The following is a 15,615-nucleotide window of genomic DNA, read 5'->3' as shown; positions in this document are numbered from 1 at the left end:
TCACATTATAACGCCCCCACGGCTGAAATGGCGAGCATGTTTGGCGCGACGGGGATGCGAACCCGCAACCCTCAGATTACGAGTCGCACGCCTTAACACGCTTAGCCATGCCGGGCCAAGAAACTTCACGCAAAGCTACACAAGGGCTATCTGCGCTAGCCGTCCCTAATTTTGCAGTGTAAGACTAGAGGGAAAGCAGCTAGTCACCACCATCCACCGCCAACTATTGGGCTACTCTTTTACCAAATAATAGTGGGATCGACCACCACATTATAACGTCCCCACGGCTGAAAGGACGAGCATGTTTGGTGTGACGGGGATTCGAAACCGCAACCTTCGGATTACGAGTCGAATGCCTTAACCACCTGGCCATGCCGGGTCAAATAGTTTAGTAAAGCCTTCAATGTGTGTGCGATGTGTGTTCTTATTGCAAAGCCATATCAGGCTATCTGCTGAGTCCACCGATAGAAATCGAACCACTGATTTCAGAGTTGTAAATCCGTAGACTTACCGCTGTACCAGCGGGGGACTAAATCCTTCAAACGGATCGATGTTGTAGGCCCTCCGCTGGTATAATAGATTGTTCATCATATGAACTAGAAGTTTGTTTATACTTGAAGTGCTATCACATTTTAAAGTGTTCTTTAATACTAAAATGACAAATTTGTACAACATTGAAATGTAAGGCTTAAATATTCTTTAATTTGCCACTTATCACAGTGTGATGGTTTTGGGAATTTTAATTATCAGAAATTATGAATAGGGACAAATAAATAAGTACGTGTGTGAAGAAAAACTCAAACACCATATTGCCTATTCTATTATATTTGTTGCTGTTTTTTTGTTGTTTTTTTTACTAAAAACCTGTGTTACACCTGTTACTAGTGGATACTGTGAAAGTCACTCCATCCTCTTTTAATATAGAATAACTCTAAAGTTGACAGTAGATTCTGTTGACTAGCTACCTTCCTGTAGCCTATAATTTCAACCTTATGAACGGTTAGCGCAGATAGTCCATGTTTAGCTTTGAGCAAAAATCTGAAACAACGAAATAATCTGTATATTTATGATACGTTAGATATCAAATGTTAGTGTAGCTTACTAATTTAAAAGGAAACATCCTAAACTTATAATGCCTTAGTTTGTATTCACAATAATCTTAGTTTCAAAATTCACATTTACAGATTTAAAGGCGGTCATACTTTGCGTTATAGATCATAGTTTAGTAAGTCATACACGACTGATTGAAATGATGTTTAACCAATGGTCTATTATATATTTATTATTTAGACACACTATACCCGTATAGAACCAATAAAACAGTATAAATGTTTAGATTTACGACAGTTTTATCTCATTTTTAACATAATATTGAATAAATAATAAATTATCATTGTTAAAACTTTAAACATATACTTTTTACAGAAAGAAATTTAGTTTCTTTTACTGTTAATAATTCTCGAAATTTTGTTTGTTATTAAGCAAAACGTTACATAAAAGTTTTTGAATTCTGTCTACCACGGGTGTCGAAACCCAATTTTTAGCATTATAAGTCCATAGATGGGACCAGAAATGTCCTTATATTTTGTGCACTCCACTTGTAATCTGCGAGTTAAGTATCGTCACTGTATGTTCTCGCCCTTTCAGCCTTGGGGGCGTTATAATGTAATGGTCAATTTTATTTTTCTTTGATAAAAAGTAGCCCAAGAGTTAGCAGTAGATGGTGTTGATTAACTACCAAGTCTACCACATCTAAATTAGAAACGATTAGCGCAGATGGTCCTCAAGTAGCTATGTGCAAAATTAAACATACAACAAAAAATGTTTGTTTGCTTTTTGAATTTCGCGCAAAGCTACTCGAGGGCTATCTGCGCTAGCTGTCCCTTATTTAGCAGTGTAAGAAGGAAGGCAACTTGTCATCACCATCCACCACCAACTCTTAGGCTAATCTTTTACCAACGAATAGTGGAATAGACCGTCACATTATAAATCTTCCACGGCTGAAAGGGCGAGCATGTTTGGTGCGACCGAGATTCGAACTCGCGACCCTCGGATTACGAGTCGAACGCTTTAACCCACCTGGCCATGCCGGGCCTTACAACTAAAAGCCCACAGATTTAGCACTGAGCCAACGTGGGCATCCTTAGGATTATATATGCATGGCTCAGTAATATATTATTAATAATGAGAAATATATAGTTCATGAACTATCATAGATAGTTAAAAATCATGGATTTCTACGTTATTAATAAATGCTTTTAGTATTTGACATTGAAAGGCCAATTTTAATTTCGTTAAAACGTTTACGCACCTGTCACATGACCCAAAATGTTGCCCTTTCTCATTACCTATCGACAATTATCTCACGTTTCCTGATGATAAAATAACAAAATCCAAAACAGTTTTCTTTATTTTTATATTCAACTTATAAACTATTAAACATATACCACCCTACGAAGCTATGCACGAAAAGTTCAAAACAAACCAAACCCTCATATCTAGCCTGATAAGTAGTCTTCTATTTATTTGAAATTGTGGAATATATCTTTTTGCTTATTTTCTGTTTGATATTAGGAGTCCTGGAGCCCCATGCAGTTTTCTGGACGATTCGTACTCTTCTCGATGTCTCCAGAAATATAATTATCAGCGTCTCTTGGCGTGGACTTACGAAAATGGATTCCACATAGATTCCTTCCGTCTGCCAGTGTCTTGTTCGTGTCACGTGTCATCAACAGCAACTCCTTGAACACCCCACAACAATGATTTGGAAAATAAGCAAATAAACAACCGAATATTAAATAGCTTTCCGCTTAGTGAGATCAAGAGAATAATGGTATTCTAAATATGACGATATAAGTAAGTTTTTATTTCAAATAACTATTAAAACCCTCTTTAGTGAGTTTAGAAATAGCGACATTCATATATAGTGTAATGTGACTGATAATGCTCCTAGACATATATATATATATTATTATTAAAAATAAATTATTGCTCCTACATACAATAAATTTAATAATAAATTACTGCAGATAAGAGCATCATTTTAGAAAAGTCTTGAAGAAGGGGGCAAAGACTAACCTCATGTATCCCCTCCAAGTTCAGCTTAGGGCTACGCTATGGCGTAATGTATTTAGGTATGTTAATCTGGCCTGACTAAAAATGTCTCAAGGTACTGAAATTTGGTCCCCCTTCCGAGCTTTAGGGTAGCCACTCCTGCCGTCCTTATGTGACGCCCCTGATAATAGAGACCTAATAATATTATTAATATTTTGTATAGATAAAAATAAAAATCTCACTAAAAGGTTTTCTGTCATTCTGCAATAATTCAGTTGTTTGACATGCTCATTATAACATGCGTCATTATCATTTCTTATTTTCAAAGTAACTTGGCTTTAAAAACTTTGAATTCCTTCAAGTTGATCTACTTATGATTAAAAAATTATAATGATTATAATAGTTAGGTGGTCCTTCAATAAAGGTTTTTATGCATCGATAAACGTCATAGTTAGTGAACACCAATATAACTGCCAACCTTCTGTGGCCCAATACCCCTATACCATCAAAATTCATCAATTTTTTCTGTAGTCCAACAGCACTATAGCCACCGAAAATTAACAGTGGTACGTTGGGGCAAATGATCACATAAATAGTACAAGGAAACAAAAACAGTTATGTTTTTGGTAAGTCCCTTTAACAATTTCAGGAAAGTGACATGGGTGATATTTGTTTTTGATGCATTTCTTTAAAATTATCTCTTAATTCACTTAGTGTGCAACCATGGGTCATGGAAAGACCTAGAGTAATGCAAAATCCATGAATGGATGAGCTGCCCTTGTCAGTCATTGTTTTGTAGTCTAGAAACAGAAATCTAATGCTTGTTCAGACAAAGAAGTCCATGGGGAGTGAGATGTCTCAGTCTAGGTTGGACAAAATTACTGATAAAATACTGCTACTTCCACCACTCTGATTGAGGTTTAAGGGAATTTCTCAACTGAAATTTAAGTGTACAGTTAAGGAAATTCTGGATACTTTTTCTGAATATTTCTGGTTGGTCAATGCCTGGAATAAAAATATTCAGAAATAGCTAGTGAAATAACTCGATCAAATATTTGGGTAAGGAGAAAGATGCTGGCAAGTACGTGTCTGACTGCCCTAGAGAAGTCGAACAAGGAATACCAGTGGAGGAACAACATGACAGCTCGAATGATCAGCCAAGATACCAATAATAACCTCCTGATCTTCACTGGATTAAAAGATTGTTAAATGTAAGCAAATAGCATTACTTACTTTCTGGAGATGGTTTGTTGATTGGAAGAATAATGGAACCAAAAAGGGTGTTTTAACTTTACATTATAAACACTAGACTATTTTCAGTGGCAAAATGTTTGTATAACATGACTTTGCATCACCTAGCAGCACTTCTGAGAAGCAAAGCATACAGTATTCGCTAGACTTATAAGCAAGTACAACAAATTTTATTAGTTGTAATGTCTAGAAAATTTATAGTTGACAGGATTCTGAATGACTATTAGGATTTTAATAAATATGAAGTCACAGAAGACGTGGCAATCCTTGCTATGCAAGTACTCCAGTGGAAAGTTTTGTGATGAGCATTCACAAAGTACTTGAAAAAAAAAAAGAATTTGTGTGATTGTAAGTGCAAATTGTATGCAACTTATACACACACACACACACACACACACATATATATATATATATAACTTGCACACGTAGATTGAGCGAAGTTGTCTTATTTTTCAGTACTTTATATAGATTATGTAGATAGTCATGAGTTGAAATGAAAACGTTTTCCTTGCATCTGATCTCACTTATTATTTTCTGTGATTTCAGCCTATGAGATGAATTGACTCATGATGCTGATTCAATATTATAGTAGCATGGTCACTGAAGTTTGTGGTCATCTGGGATAAGTAACTGTATTTTATGCACAATATTGTATTTAGTCTGTGTTAGTCTAAGTGTGTGTGTCTGATGGGAAGAGTATGAAACAGCCCTTTCCTGTGCAAAATATTCATATTCTCAGATCATATAGATGTGATTTGATCGAGAATATAAAATTTTCCAGACCAGGAAATATGGCTCAACTTTTCATACCAGGACAAACTAGTAAGAAACCTCAACCATTGTAAGCAAAATGCGACATCTTGTAACAGTTGATATCTTTTAATATAAACTTCACTGTAAAATGACATCACACGTCTCAGTCAACAATGTATAATGCAATCAAGAATAATCTTCTTCTGGAAAAGTGACACGAGTAATGTATGCATGAGTTGTTTACATACCTTCAGTAGGTGAAGAACAAAACTGGTATTCGTGATATTCCATAATAACCAAATCATTAGATCCCCACCTACGTATTTCTGTGTAATGAAGAAATCATCATCCTCATACATTAGATGAATTATTGAAAGCATGTATTTTTGACATGGCAGTTATGATGGAGCCTTTTGAAATAGAAACTACACAACAGGGCTAATTGTCAACATGTATCATTAACAAATAGAGTATGATTAACCATGGAAACATTAACTATAATGAGATGTTGAAGCTGCAAAATATTTTAAGCATAACAAACTCTACTTCTGTATCAAATTATAGCCAAAAGGGGTAGCCCATTTTGCCTACCATGGAAATAGTGCACCATCCTGACACACTGTATCTAATACTACCAGTATACATGATCATATGTGATGTTAACACTCCTACGAAAAGACGTTTCTAGTCCTGATTTCTCCAAGCCTGTTCCCCTGGCTGTGGTTTCGCTAGATAGTAGATAGGGACAGTGGGAATCTCGTTAATCCATTCATTAATGGATTTAAATGGCAATTTCATTTAAATACAAAATTATTAGCCTAATATTAATAACCTTTCAAGTTGCTCTGGGGCCTATTAGGCCCCACTTTTCATAGGAGTGTTAAGATACATGTGCTATACTCAAGGGTATTGATATATTCCAAGAGTAGTTGAGTATCGCACACAAGGTAACAAGAGGTTTCGACCAAAAATGCATTATAAAGCAAATCTGTATTCTCTGACTGAATTCAAAACAAAGAAAGATACTTGACTAAATTTCAAGCACACTGAAAACTGCCTACATTTAACACTCAAACTGTACCAAAATTGACAAACAGACATGATGAAAACCAGAGACTTTATTTACTAGGCAGTTAAGTCTCTAAACCTTCCTACAAACTAATTAAGAACTATTAAACTAGGAGCTGTTTACTATTTAGACTTGGAACTCTTATATTTCACACTGAGAGATTGAGTTTTAAAAATAGTTAACAAAGATATCATTGCATTATATACAAAATTCTATAATATCGTATCTCTCACGACCTTCCAACAGAAAAATAAAAACGATTCTTTATCCTCAAGGCATCACTTTACCTGTCAGAGGAAAAGCTTATGTCCACTTCTATATAACATATTTCATTTTTATAAGAATTTTTCCCACTGCTTGAATAAGCCATTTCCATGGGCTTTTGTTTGTTGATTTTTATTAAGCACAAAGCTATACAATCGGCTATCTGTGTTGTATCTAACTAAACACCCTCGGATTACGAGTTGAACGCCTTAACATGCTTGGCCATGCCAGGCCCGAACTTGGTGTATCCAATATTTTGTGGTCAGGATTTAATATTTTAACTCATGCAGACTTAGATATTTTGTAAGTAATATAACTTTATTGGATATTTTATTAACATTTATTTCAGTACAAGATACACTTAAAATACACAACAGAGCAGATCAGGTGTACAGCCTGATGATGAAGGTAACACCCATTTAGCATTGTCTTAAAGTCACAGATTGTACTAAAGTTTATTAAAAAGAAGTTTAGTGAAATTGAAATATCTGGCAAATGGATTTCCATGATCAGAAGATAGAGGTCAGGATTTGTGTAGTAGCTACCATGTTTCATTTATTTTTGTTGGAACCAGTGGTGGGAATAAAAAATGTTAACAACTGGTTCTATCTCACTTTACACACACCCATTTTTTGCAATAAAAAATAATAACAAAAATCTCTTACTGAAAGAATGTTGCACGCTTTAAATATTTCCAAATCGCTACTTGAATATCATCAAAATCTTTATTCCTTCCACCTTTGACCCTATTGTCATCAGTTGTGTGGTTTTTCTTAGCCACGTTTGAACTGAAGAAGTGGGATCCCATGAAACCAATGGGAGGCCAATCGATTTAATTGTCGTCAGGTTTGCCACATTTTTAACTGTAAGGTGGGTTCTTTTATTGGAATATGTAATATTCATTTTTGAAAATCCTCTTTCTGCCTCTGCAGAACTAACAGCAACAGTATTGATGATATTTTTATCCTTTTGTCCAGTTCTTGGAATCTGATGATTATGGTGATTTCATAGGACATTTTCCACATAGTCACGGAAAGCATTAATACTGATTTCTTGATAGCTTACTGAATTCATACAATTTTTCTTCAGAAGCTTTCCAAGGGACAACAACTTCATCAATATTCCAAGAATGTGGCTCAAGTATGTTTACCAGTTCATGAATTTTATTGTAGTTTTCTTGTGCATTATTTTTCTATTTTAAGTGATCACAATCCATCAATCTGTTTTTCATATTTTTTATTACTGCTTCCAGTACTTTTTGACGTGGAAGGCTTACACATCTTTGGTTTTCAACAATCTCAATATTCCAAAAGGAGTCATAAGTAATGGTTTCATCAATTTTCTTTTCAAAGGTTCCTCTAATTTCTTTGAGCAATTTAAATGCCTTAATGTCCATTTTTATTAGTTTTTCAGCTCTTATTAGATTTAAATTTCTGGCTTGAAAGGTATTGTAAAGTAAAGAAATTTCTTGTAGTTATCTATCATTATTGCTAAATCCTCCAGGAAGAATCTTATTGCAGAGATGGCTAATTATATAAAGTATTTATATAATGCTGGATAAGCACGCCATGCAGCAAGTGTTGATTTTAGGCTGCAAGCAGCCCATCTTGGTCCCAAAACTACCAATCTTCAGAATTTCTAGTCCAATTTCTTCAGAAATGTTGAAAAGTTCCATTTGGCTTTTGTTTGATAGACCACAATCTTCAACTTTTACAAAAATTTGATACTTTTTTGGTGGCATATAAACAAAGAAAATTAATTTAACATTTAACTGTTTTTGCAAATATTGTTTTTAGGTGATTATGTTATGCTTACATAAGGAATTCTATATGATTAGCATGTACCAACAAGCATAAATATAGTGAAATATAGTTTTACCAAGCCATACATGTATAAAACAAATGTAATACTATGGTCTTATGGTTTATGTTTATATCTCTTATTGGAATAGTATTTTTACGTGAATACTAGCCTACTAAGCCTAGTATCCAAATTTCATATCCTGTCAGTATGAAAATACAAGCAAAGAGAGATTCAGTATCCAAGCTTATGGTTTATGTTTAAAAATAGTTTTTCTATGTGAGATGTATTTTATTCCCTTAGACAGTCAGACGCCATCACGTCCTACGTTTAACATTTTTGGTAATATGCATATTAAAAGAACTTGTCCGTGTCTGAATAAATTAAATGTTTAACTGGCACAGTTTGGTTTTAAAAAAGTGAGGAGCAGCAACATTAACCAACCAGTACTAGAAAGATCAACAACAAAAACATCAATCCAGGCTAAATCTCCAATCCATGAACTTTTAACCTTGCTCTATAGTTGTAAAACCTACAAAATAACATTAAGCCTCACAGTTTAACGTTAATAGCGTAGAAGTCAACATAGACCACATCATTTTTCATACTTACCTTCTTTTCTCTATCTGCTCCAAGTATTATAGATGACTGATACCAAATGTTCACATAGGAAAATGTAGGCCTACATTAGCCTATGGCAATGCTCTTCTTCCTTCTTTTAAGATGGCTGATCTATCACTTGTTGAAACATGTGGAAATTCTGCCTCAAACATTATCGTACTAATTTACAACTGTGTTACTGTGCGTGACTTTACATAGCAAGAATCTTCATAGTGACAGTCAATTAAGTAGTATAAGTTCCAATAGTCACAGTCGATAGCTTGTACATCTAGCATCAGAGGGCTAAGAGTTGGTTCGGTGAACTCATGAAATGTTAAGAATAGGTTCTTAAGAACCGGCTAAATCCCATTACTGGTTGGAACCGGCATTCTTCTTTACTGGATCCAGGCTCTGTTTTCATGACAACCAGACTGTGTTAGGTGAAATCATTTGTGCAGGAGCTACCCTGTTCCAGTTATTTGTGTTGGAACCTCTGTTCTTCTTTACTGGATTCAGACTCTGTTTGCATAACAAGTCAGTGTTAGAAGGAATGCAAGTAGATCATAGGTAGCTGTTGTCATGGAAAGACACAGTTGTATGTTAGTCAAATATGGTATCTTTATGACATCTCTGAGACTTGGGTATTCACAAGTGCAAGAGATACATTTACTAATTGTGGTATGCATGTAAGCTTTTAGAAATGCCATTTAACCAAAGTAAAAGTTTAACTTTCTGTGTTAAAAACTTACATTTACAACAGGTAATAGTTATAACTACATTATTACTGCTATGAAACCTACACTTCTATTTGAACTTCTGGTGAATAAAAATTTAGTGACCACACATTTCATTCGCAATATTCTGTATACAAGTTCTTGACATTCAGTTGCATTTTCTGTCTGTTTCATTCCTCATATTTTTCTTTACTGTCAATTATGGAAGGATGAAGCTTTAAAAACTTTTAACTCAGGTGATTTAGATAGCTCTTTGACATCAATTGAAAACATGCAACAATTTGTCTGACTTGCAAGCTCTGGTAAAATAAATGAATGAATAAGCTCTTAGGTTCTTCAAGTACTGCCCAACCACCAACCACTGTTGATGTTCCATCAACTAGAAGTCTGCTGGAAGTAGCATAAGTCATGATCAGACAACATTGAGTCATTTTTAGAGATGTTGACACACTTATGGTGAAAGTCAATTCTACATCACCTGTGTTGTGCTTTTAGAGAAACTATCTAAATATTCCAAAGAAGTTATCTGGTAGTAAAATATTGGAGGCATTTTAGCTGCTCCCATATTTGATGAGACGTATATAGTATACCACACTCCAAGCTAACTTTGCTGTAGCTTTATTTATTCTTCAGTCATTGCTCTATAGTTGCTTTTGATTTATTGACACAACTATAAGTCAAGGTTTTTTACATTTGAAAATTTTAAATAAATACACTATAACAACTCTTATATAATGTAGGAAAGACCATTTGATTAAATTAAGTAATTTCAAATTATATCAAGTTAATGATTCATTTATAAAACACCTGAATGCTATAATTTCTTATGATTCTAGTTTGAGATGGAAAAACTCCTAAGCTTTTGATTTAAAATTTTGATCATGAAACAAATTTAAACCTGAATATTATATTTTGAGCATTACATTCATCATCTAAGTAATCTATTTGGTCTAAATCTGGAGAATCTTTCAATTATTATTAAAACTGAAGTTAGTGGAATAGATTAATTTCTTTTAATAATTAAAACTCTTAACTGCCAATTTTTAAGTAAAGAAGTGTTAGCACTGAAAAATCTTCAAGACAATAATGATATCCTCATTAAAGAATCTAGTAAAGGAAATTATTTAAGATAAACTTTAATATTTGAATAAAAATACAGTATCTTAATTGAGTGAACCAAATTTTTGAAGCTTGATCAGAATCATACAGATGCTACTTAGCAAAATTATAAATATATTTATTGAAATTAAAAATATATAATCTGTTAACTCAGACAAAATATTCCAAAACTGGACCATTAGAAGCCATCGAGGGATTTTTATAGGCTTCCTGAAATGCACAAAGAAGGAAGTCCATTGAACCTTTAGAAAATTATATTGGGACATGTGATTACATGTGGACTTCACATACATTGATGTCCAATAACAGAACCAAAAATGTCAGACTTAAATACTGTGGTTAGACAGAGAAATTCAGGTATCTTACAAATTCATAGGTTATGTACACAATCAATGTTAAAAACACAAATTTCAAAGTTTAGGCTTTTGTAGTGCCTTTTGGATAGGCTGTCTTTGAAAAGGCCAAACAGAAACACATAACACTATCTTCAAACTTAAGAACATTCAGTAAGCAGGTTTACTGGATTAGTTTTGGAAGAACCATACATTACAGATGTAATTTCTTATGATAAATCAAAAGTGTTGTATATATATCCTAAGATTAATATTTTTGAAGTCAATGAATTTTGTAACTATGAGATCACTTTTGTTTAATGATAATTTTAAAATAGGGTTGATAACGTAGCAATGGGTTATATTTGTTTCTTTATTATGTAAAAAGCTATAGAATAGGCTATTTATGTTGTGGACACCACTGGTATCAAAAATATGTTTTTTAGGGCTGTAGGCCCTCAGACTTACTGCTGAACTATAATGGGTAGCAGTGGATTACAGATTAATTCTGTTGTAGTATCTTCTACACTCTATAGGTTCTTTTTGGATTATTTAGTGAAAATACTGCCAAGCCAAGTGCACATAACAATAAACAATTGCTTTATTCCTTTTAAACACATTTACTACAGTCATTTTTATTTGATGGCTCAATTCCTTAAGTAACCTCTTCAATATGAACTCAGTAGTGGCAGTAACAAAGACAAGGGTAAAAAAAACAACAGAAAACTATACAAACTAGTAAAAAAGTGCTGTAGTTTAGGAATTGCATAAAATTACAAATTCTGAAATAAGCATTTTACTTTTTTTATTATTTTACAAAATGACTAAAAACCATGTTGAAATATATATAGATGTATAAAGCAAACATAATATAAGGAAGGATACATAGAACAGTAGAATTTAATGGTGGTGAACAATAATGGGAAGCATATAAGAGGAAGCCACTGATTAGAAAACTGTATTACCATAACTTAATTATTAACTTGATTGGTTTACATGATTTTAGTAATTGCCTTAGTTGTTACACATATTATTTTCCATAATACTTCTGACTTTTTTACCTGTTTAACTTTCTCTTTCAACTGGCATTTTTCCATTATCTTTTTCACCTGGGTTCATAAACTCAGAAAGTAATGTAAGCCTAACTTCAAGCATAATTTGTAACAATAATTCAGAGATTAATGGTACACCTACCTCACAATGTAACTGAATAATATTATAACACTGAGCTCATTCTGTCATCACTGATTACTAATATTTATATTATGCCCTAGTTTTATATATTACTCAGTTTCTTTAACCTTAATTTTACTGTGCTTTCTTTATCTTATTGTCATTTGCTATCTAATAAACATCTAAACACTGAAAATGCTGTTTACAATAACTCCTTCTCTAACTAATCTTTCTTTGTTTCAATGAAAAACAATGGTTGAAGGACTGTCCAGTTGTTTAAAGTATTAAATCATTGGAATTACATGACTAACACTTTTACCATTTTTAAATATACATCCATGTTTTCAAAGTGTTTAAGTAGCAAACATAACAATATTACATTCAGTGTTCAACAACAGCAGAACCAGCAAATTACATTTTAGAATAAACTTGGTCATAATTGTGGCAGCAATTTTAAATGTGAATTTTACCACAAAATATAATTATCAGCCTGTATTTCAATCAATTTTACAAGTTTTGTTCAAGGAAAACTTAGTTCAGATTTTAAGTTTATCACACATAAAATATCAAATATTCATGAATTTTTTTATATATAGTTTGATGACATCCAGAGATTCTTATGCAAAGTAAGTTTTTACAATTTTGTTAGTACAATAGACAAAATAATTACTTTGTCTGACAAACAAAATTTCATAGCATCAATAAAGTCCCAATGTTCATCTGTTAGTAATTTAACATATAACATAAATATTTTTTGTATGTGAAAAAACAAACATTCTACTTTGTTGAATAAATCTCTTCAAATAGAGAAGGATTTTTAAACCAGTACTTTTTTCTGCAGGATCTCTTTGAATATAAATATTATATTTCTCCATTAAGAAACCTCAAATGTAATTTATAAATTTTACTTATCCTTGTTGCGAGAAAGGTTACACAGTTCTATTATATGAAAGCTGTCAATAAGAATGAAAGAGCATACCGGGTAATTAACTTATAAAGAATCATGCTCTAGAAACTTTCTACACAAACCTCATCTACAGGTACATGTGATCACAAAATAATAAATCTTAAATCTAGTTTTCAGCCACCATCAGTAACATGTCCCTCTCACAGAGGCAAGGTCCATGGGTGCCTTGTGTTGACCCTAACAAGGACTAATAGTAAACAAAGCCGTTATATTAAAGCAAGCTTGCATATTCATAAGCTTAAAGTTAAAATTAAGTTCAACATTAAATTGATATTATACTGTAACAGAAATTTTCACCTGTTCATTATCACCATCTCCACTTTCAACAATAACTACCATAAAATGTCAGGGCATCAATGCTGTCAGGAGCTGGTACCCCACCAAATAAGTATTCCTAGCTACATATCCATTTGGAGTTCATGACAGTCACACCTACCAGAACTCTTTACAACTACATTGTTTGCAATACTATCCAGTAAAACATCAATGTCAGATTCAAACAACAAGATGAGATGAAGCTCTGCAAATGGCAGAAAGATCACATAATAGAACAAGAGCAGAAGAAGAGTTGCAAAAGACCAAGACTTATTGAGCCCACATCTGGAAAGCCCTGAATATGGAAAAAAAACAAATCTATAAAACTACTGCAGCATGACACAAAGCCACTGTCTCAATGAAAAATTTACTTTCAGGACTCAGCACGTCACACTGAGTGGCCTACTTTATGGGTTTCCAATCTAATTTATCTTTGTCAGTCAATACTAATACTACCATAATTTTCTAATCTTCTGATTCTGCATACCAGGTGTTTCACATGAAATAAAACATTTTTCTTCCTCATCAGTAAGTCAAAAATTATCAAGTATTTTTGCATTTTAGCAACTTAAGCATTACCATCAGGAATTTTAGTCTGAACACTTCATTGCAGTCCATTAAATCAAGTCTTGTAATGTACTATTTGATGACCATACAAGTTAACATCTCTGATGTTTAGTTTACACAGTAAAAAAGACTCTGTTCTAAAGTTTTCATGTCTAAAAAAAACATTCTTTATGGAGCTTTCAGGCTTTCCAGAAGCCATCTAGTGTACAAGGACAATGATTTTCCAATGCTCATTTCAATAGTTCAAAGCATAGAAATCGTTTGGTACTGCATCCAATGACTTGCCCAGTATGTCTTTACATGTAACAGTATGAATATTCACTTCATGCTCCAGTTATTTGATGCACTTGAAAGTTGAACAGATATACTATGGAAGCAGCTTAAGTACACAACTTCTGTTACTTTTCCAGATGGAGACACACTGTAGTTATGGGTACATGGATGGCTTTCATCACCGATTTCCATCTTCTTGAATTTTAACCTTATAAAATCACCATACTTTGTTTACTATGGCTGTGGTATGATTTGTTGAAGCCATATGGTGCAACAAATTGATCCATGTTCTTTTGTTTTCAAATGCTGTCAAATATCAAGGATCTCCCCATCTTTGAAACTATAAATCCTTGATCTGACCCTTATAATATAAGTGTATGAAAGTTTCGTATTGAAACAAATTGTTACATACTCTTCACATAAACTAAGTTTTTGATGGTATCACACCACTTACAAAATAATAAAATCTAGCTTTACTATATGGCATTCCATTGAGACTTTATACTGGCTGTGATAGTTACATGGGTTGTTGATTTAACTATTTCATATTAGTACAAAGTGCTGAACCTTATATATACAAGAGTTTACCCTTTAATAATAATAACATGGTCATTATTATTTATCTAAGTTTTAGTTACAAAATTTTAACTATCTTTATTAATGAGTCCTTTGTAGAGTTGTGTTGCCAGTTATGTTTGTGTAACTGTTTCACAGCTTCATAACCACTGTGCAGATTTAAATTATTTCAATGGATTTTAAAATTTAAGGTTCGAGACAGCTAAAATGGCCTGACACTGAATAAGGTAAAGATTTCATGTTCAGCTGGAATTTCCAAAAATAGATTACCACATATTTTCTATCTGTATCACTGTAGGTTTGACAATGGAATGTTGTTCAAGAAATGTAGTTCACATTCTTTTGTTTTTCGTACCTATTGTTATGGGTCATTTTCCAGTGGTGTCATTTACACCTTCTCCAGAAAGATTACTGTATAACATAGAACACACCATGTAAAGAAGGATGGAAAGTTTTGTCACTGACATGTCACATGACACCTTAAGGATACAACTTTCCTTATTTTTCTATTGGAATGATCTCCAGTGACATGTAATACATGTACACCAAGAGTGTTAGTGTTATATTGTACATAATACTGTGCTCTCTTACTCTGAAAAAAGTAATGTTTTTAATAACAAGTTACCAGTCTACTATTTAACAGATCTTTTGTAGGAGTATTCTTTTATTAATTGCACTTGTTTTCCTTCAACTATTTTTGTTATTAATAATTACTTTTATTAGCCATTTTGCATTGGTCTCTTTCTTCAGTCTTAGCCAGTTTCAAGT

The 15,615-nt window shown here is 33.1% G+C and overlaps 1 protein-coding gene across 1 annotated transcript in view; it reads left to right on the top strand.

Moving 5' to 3' along the window:
• The window catches only part of LOC143255798 (uncharacterized), a 35,780-nt gene that overhangs the window by 15,244 nt on the left and 4,921 nt on the right, over positions 1-15,615 (top strand). Inside the window, exon 4 of the mRNA XM_076512031.1 lies at positions 2,575-2,856. The gene's annotated coding sequence lies outside the window, so the exon portion shown is untranslated. The remainder of the gene's footprint in view (positions 1-2,574; positions 2,857-15,615) is intronic.

This window comes from Tachypleus tridentatus, chromosome 7 (genome assembly GCF_004210375.1).
Source record: "Tachypleus tridentatus isolate NWPU-2018 chromosome 7, ASM421037v1, whole genome shotgun sequence".
NCBI lineage: Eukaryota > Metazoa > Arthropoda > Merostomata > Xiphosura > Limulidae > Tachypleus > Tachypleus tridentatus.
The sequence above is the reverse complement of the archived record's forward strand: the minus strand, read 5'-3'. Positions and strand labels throughout refer to the sequence as shown.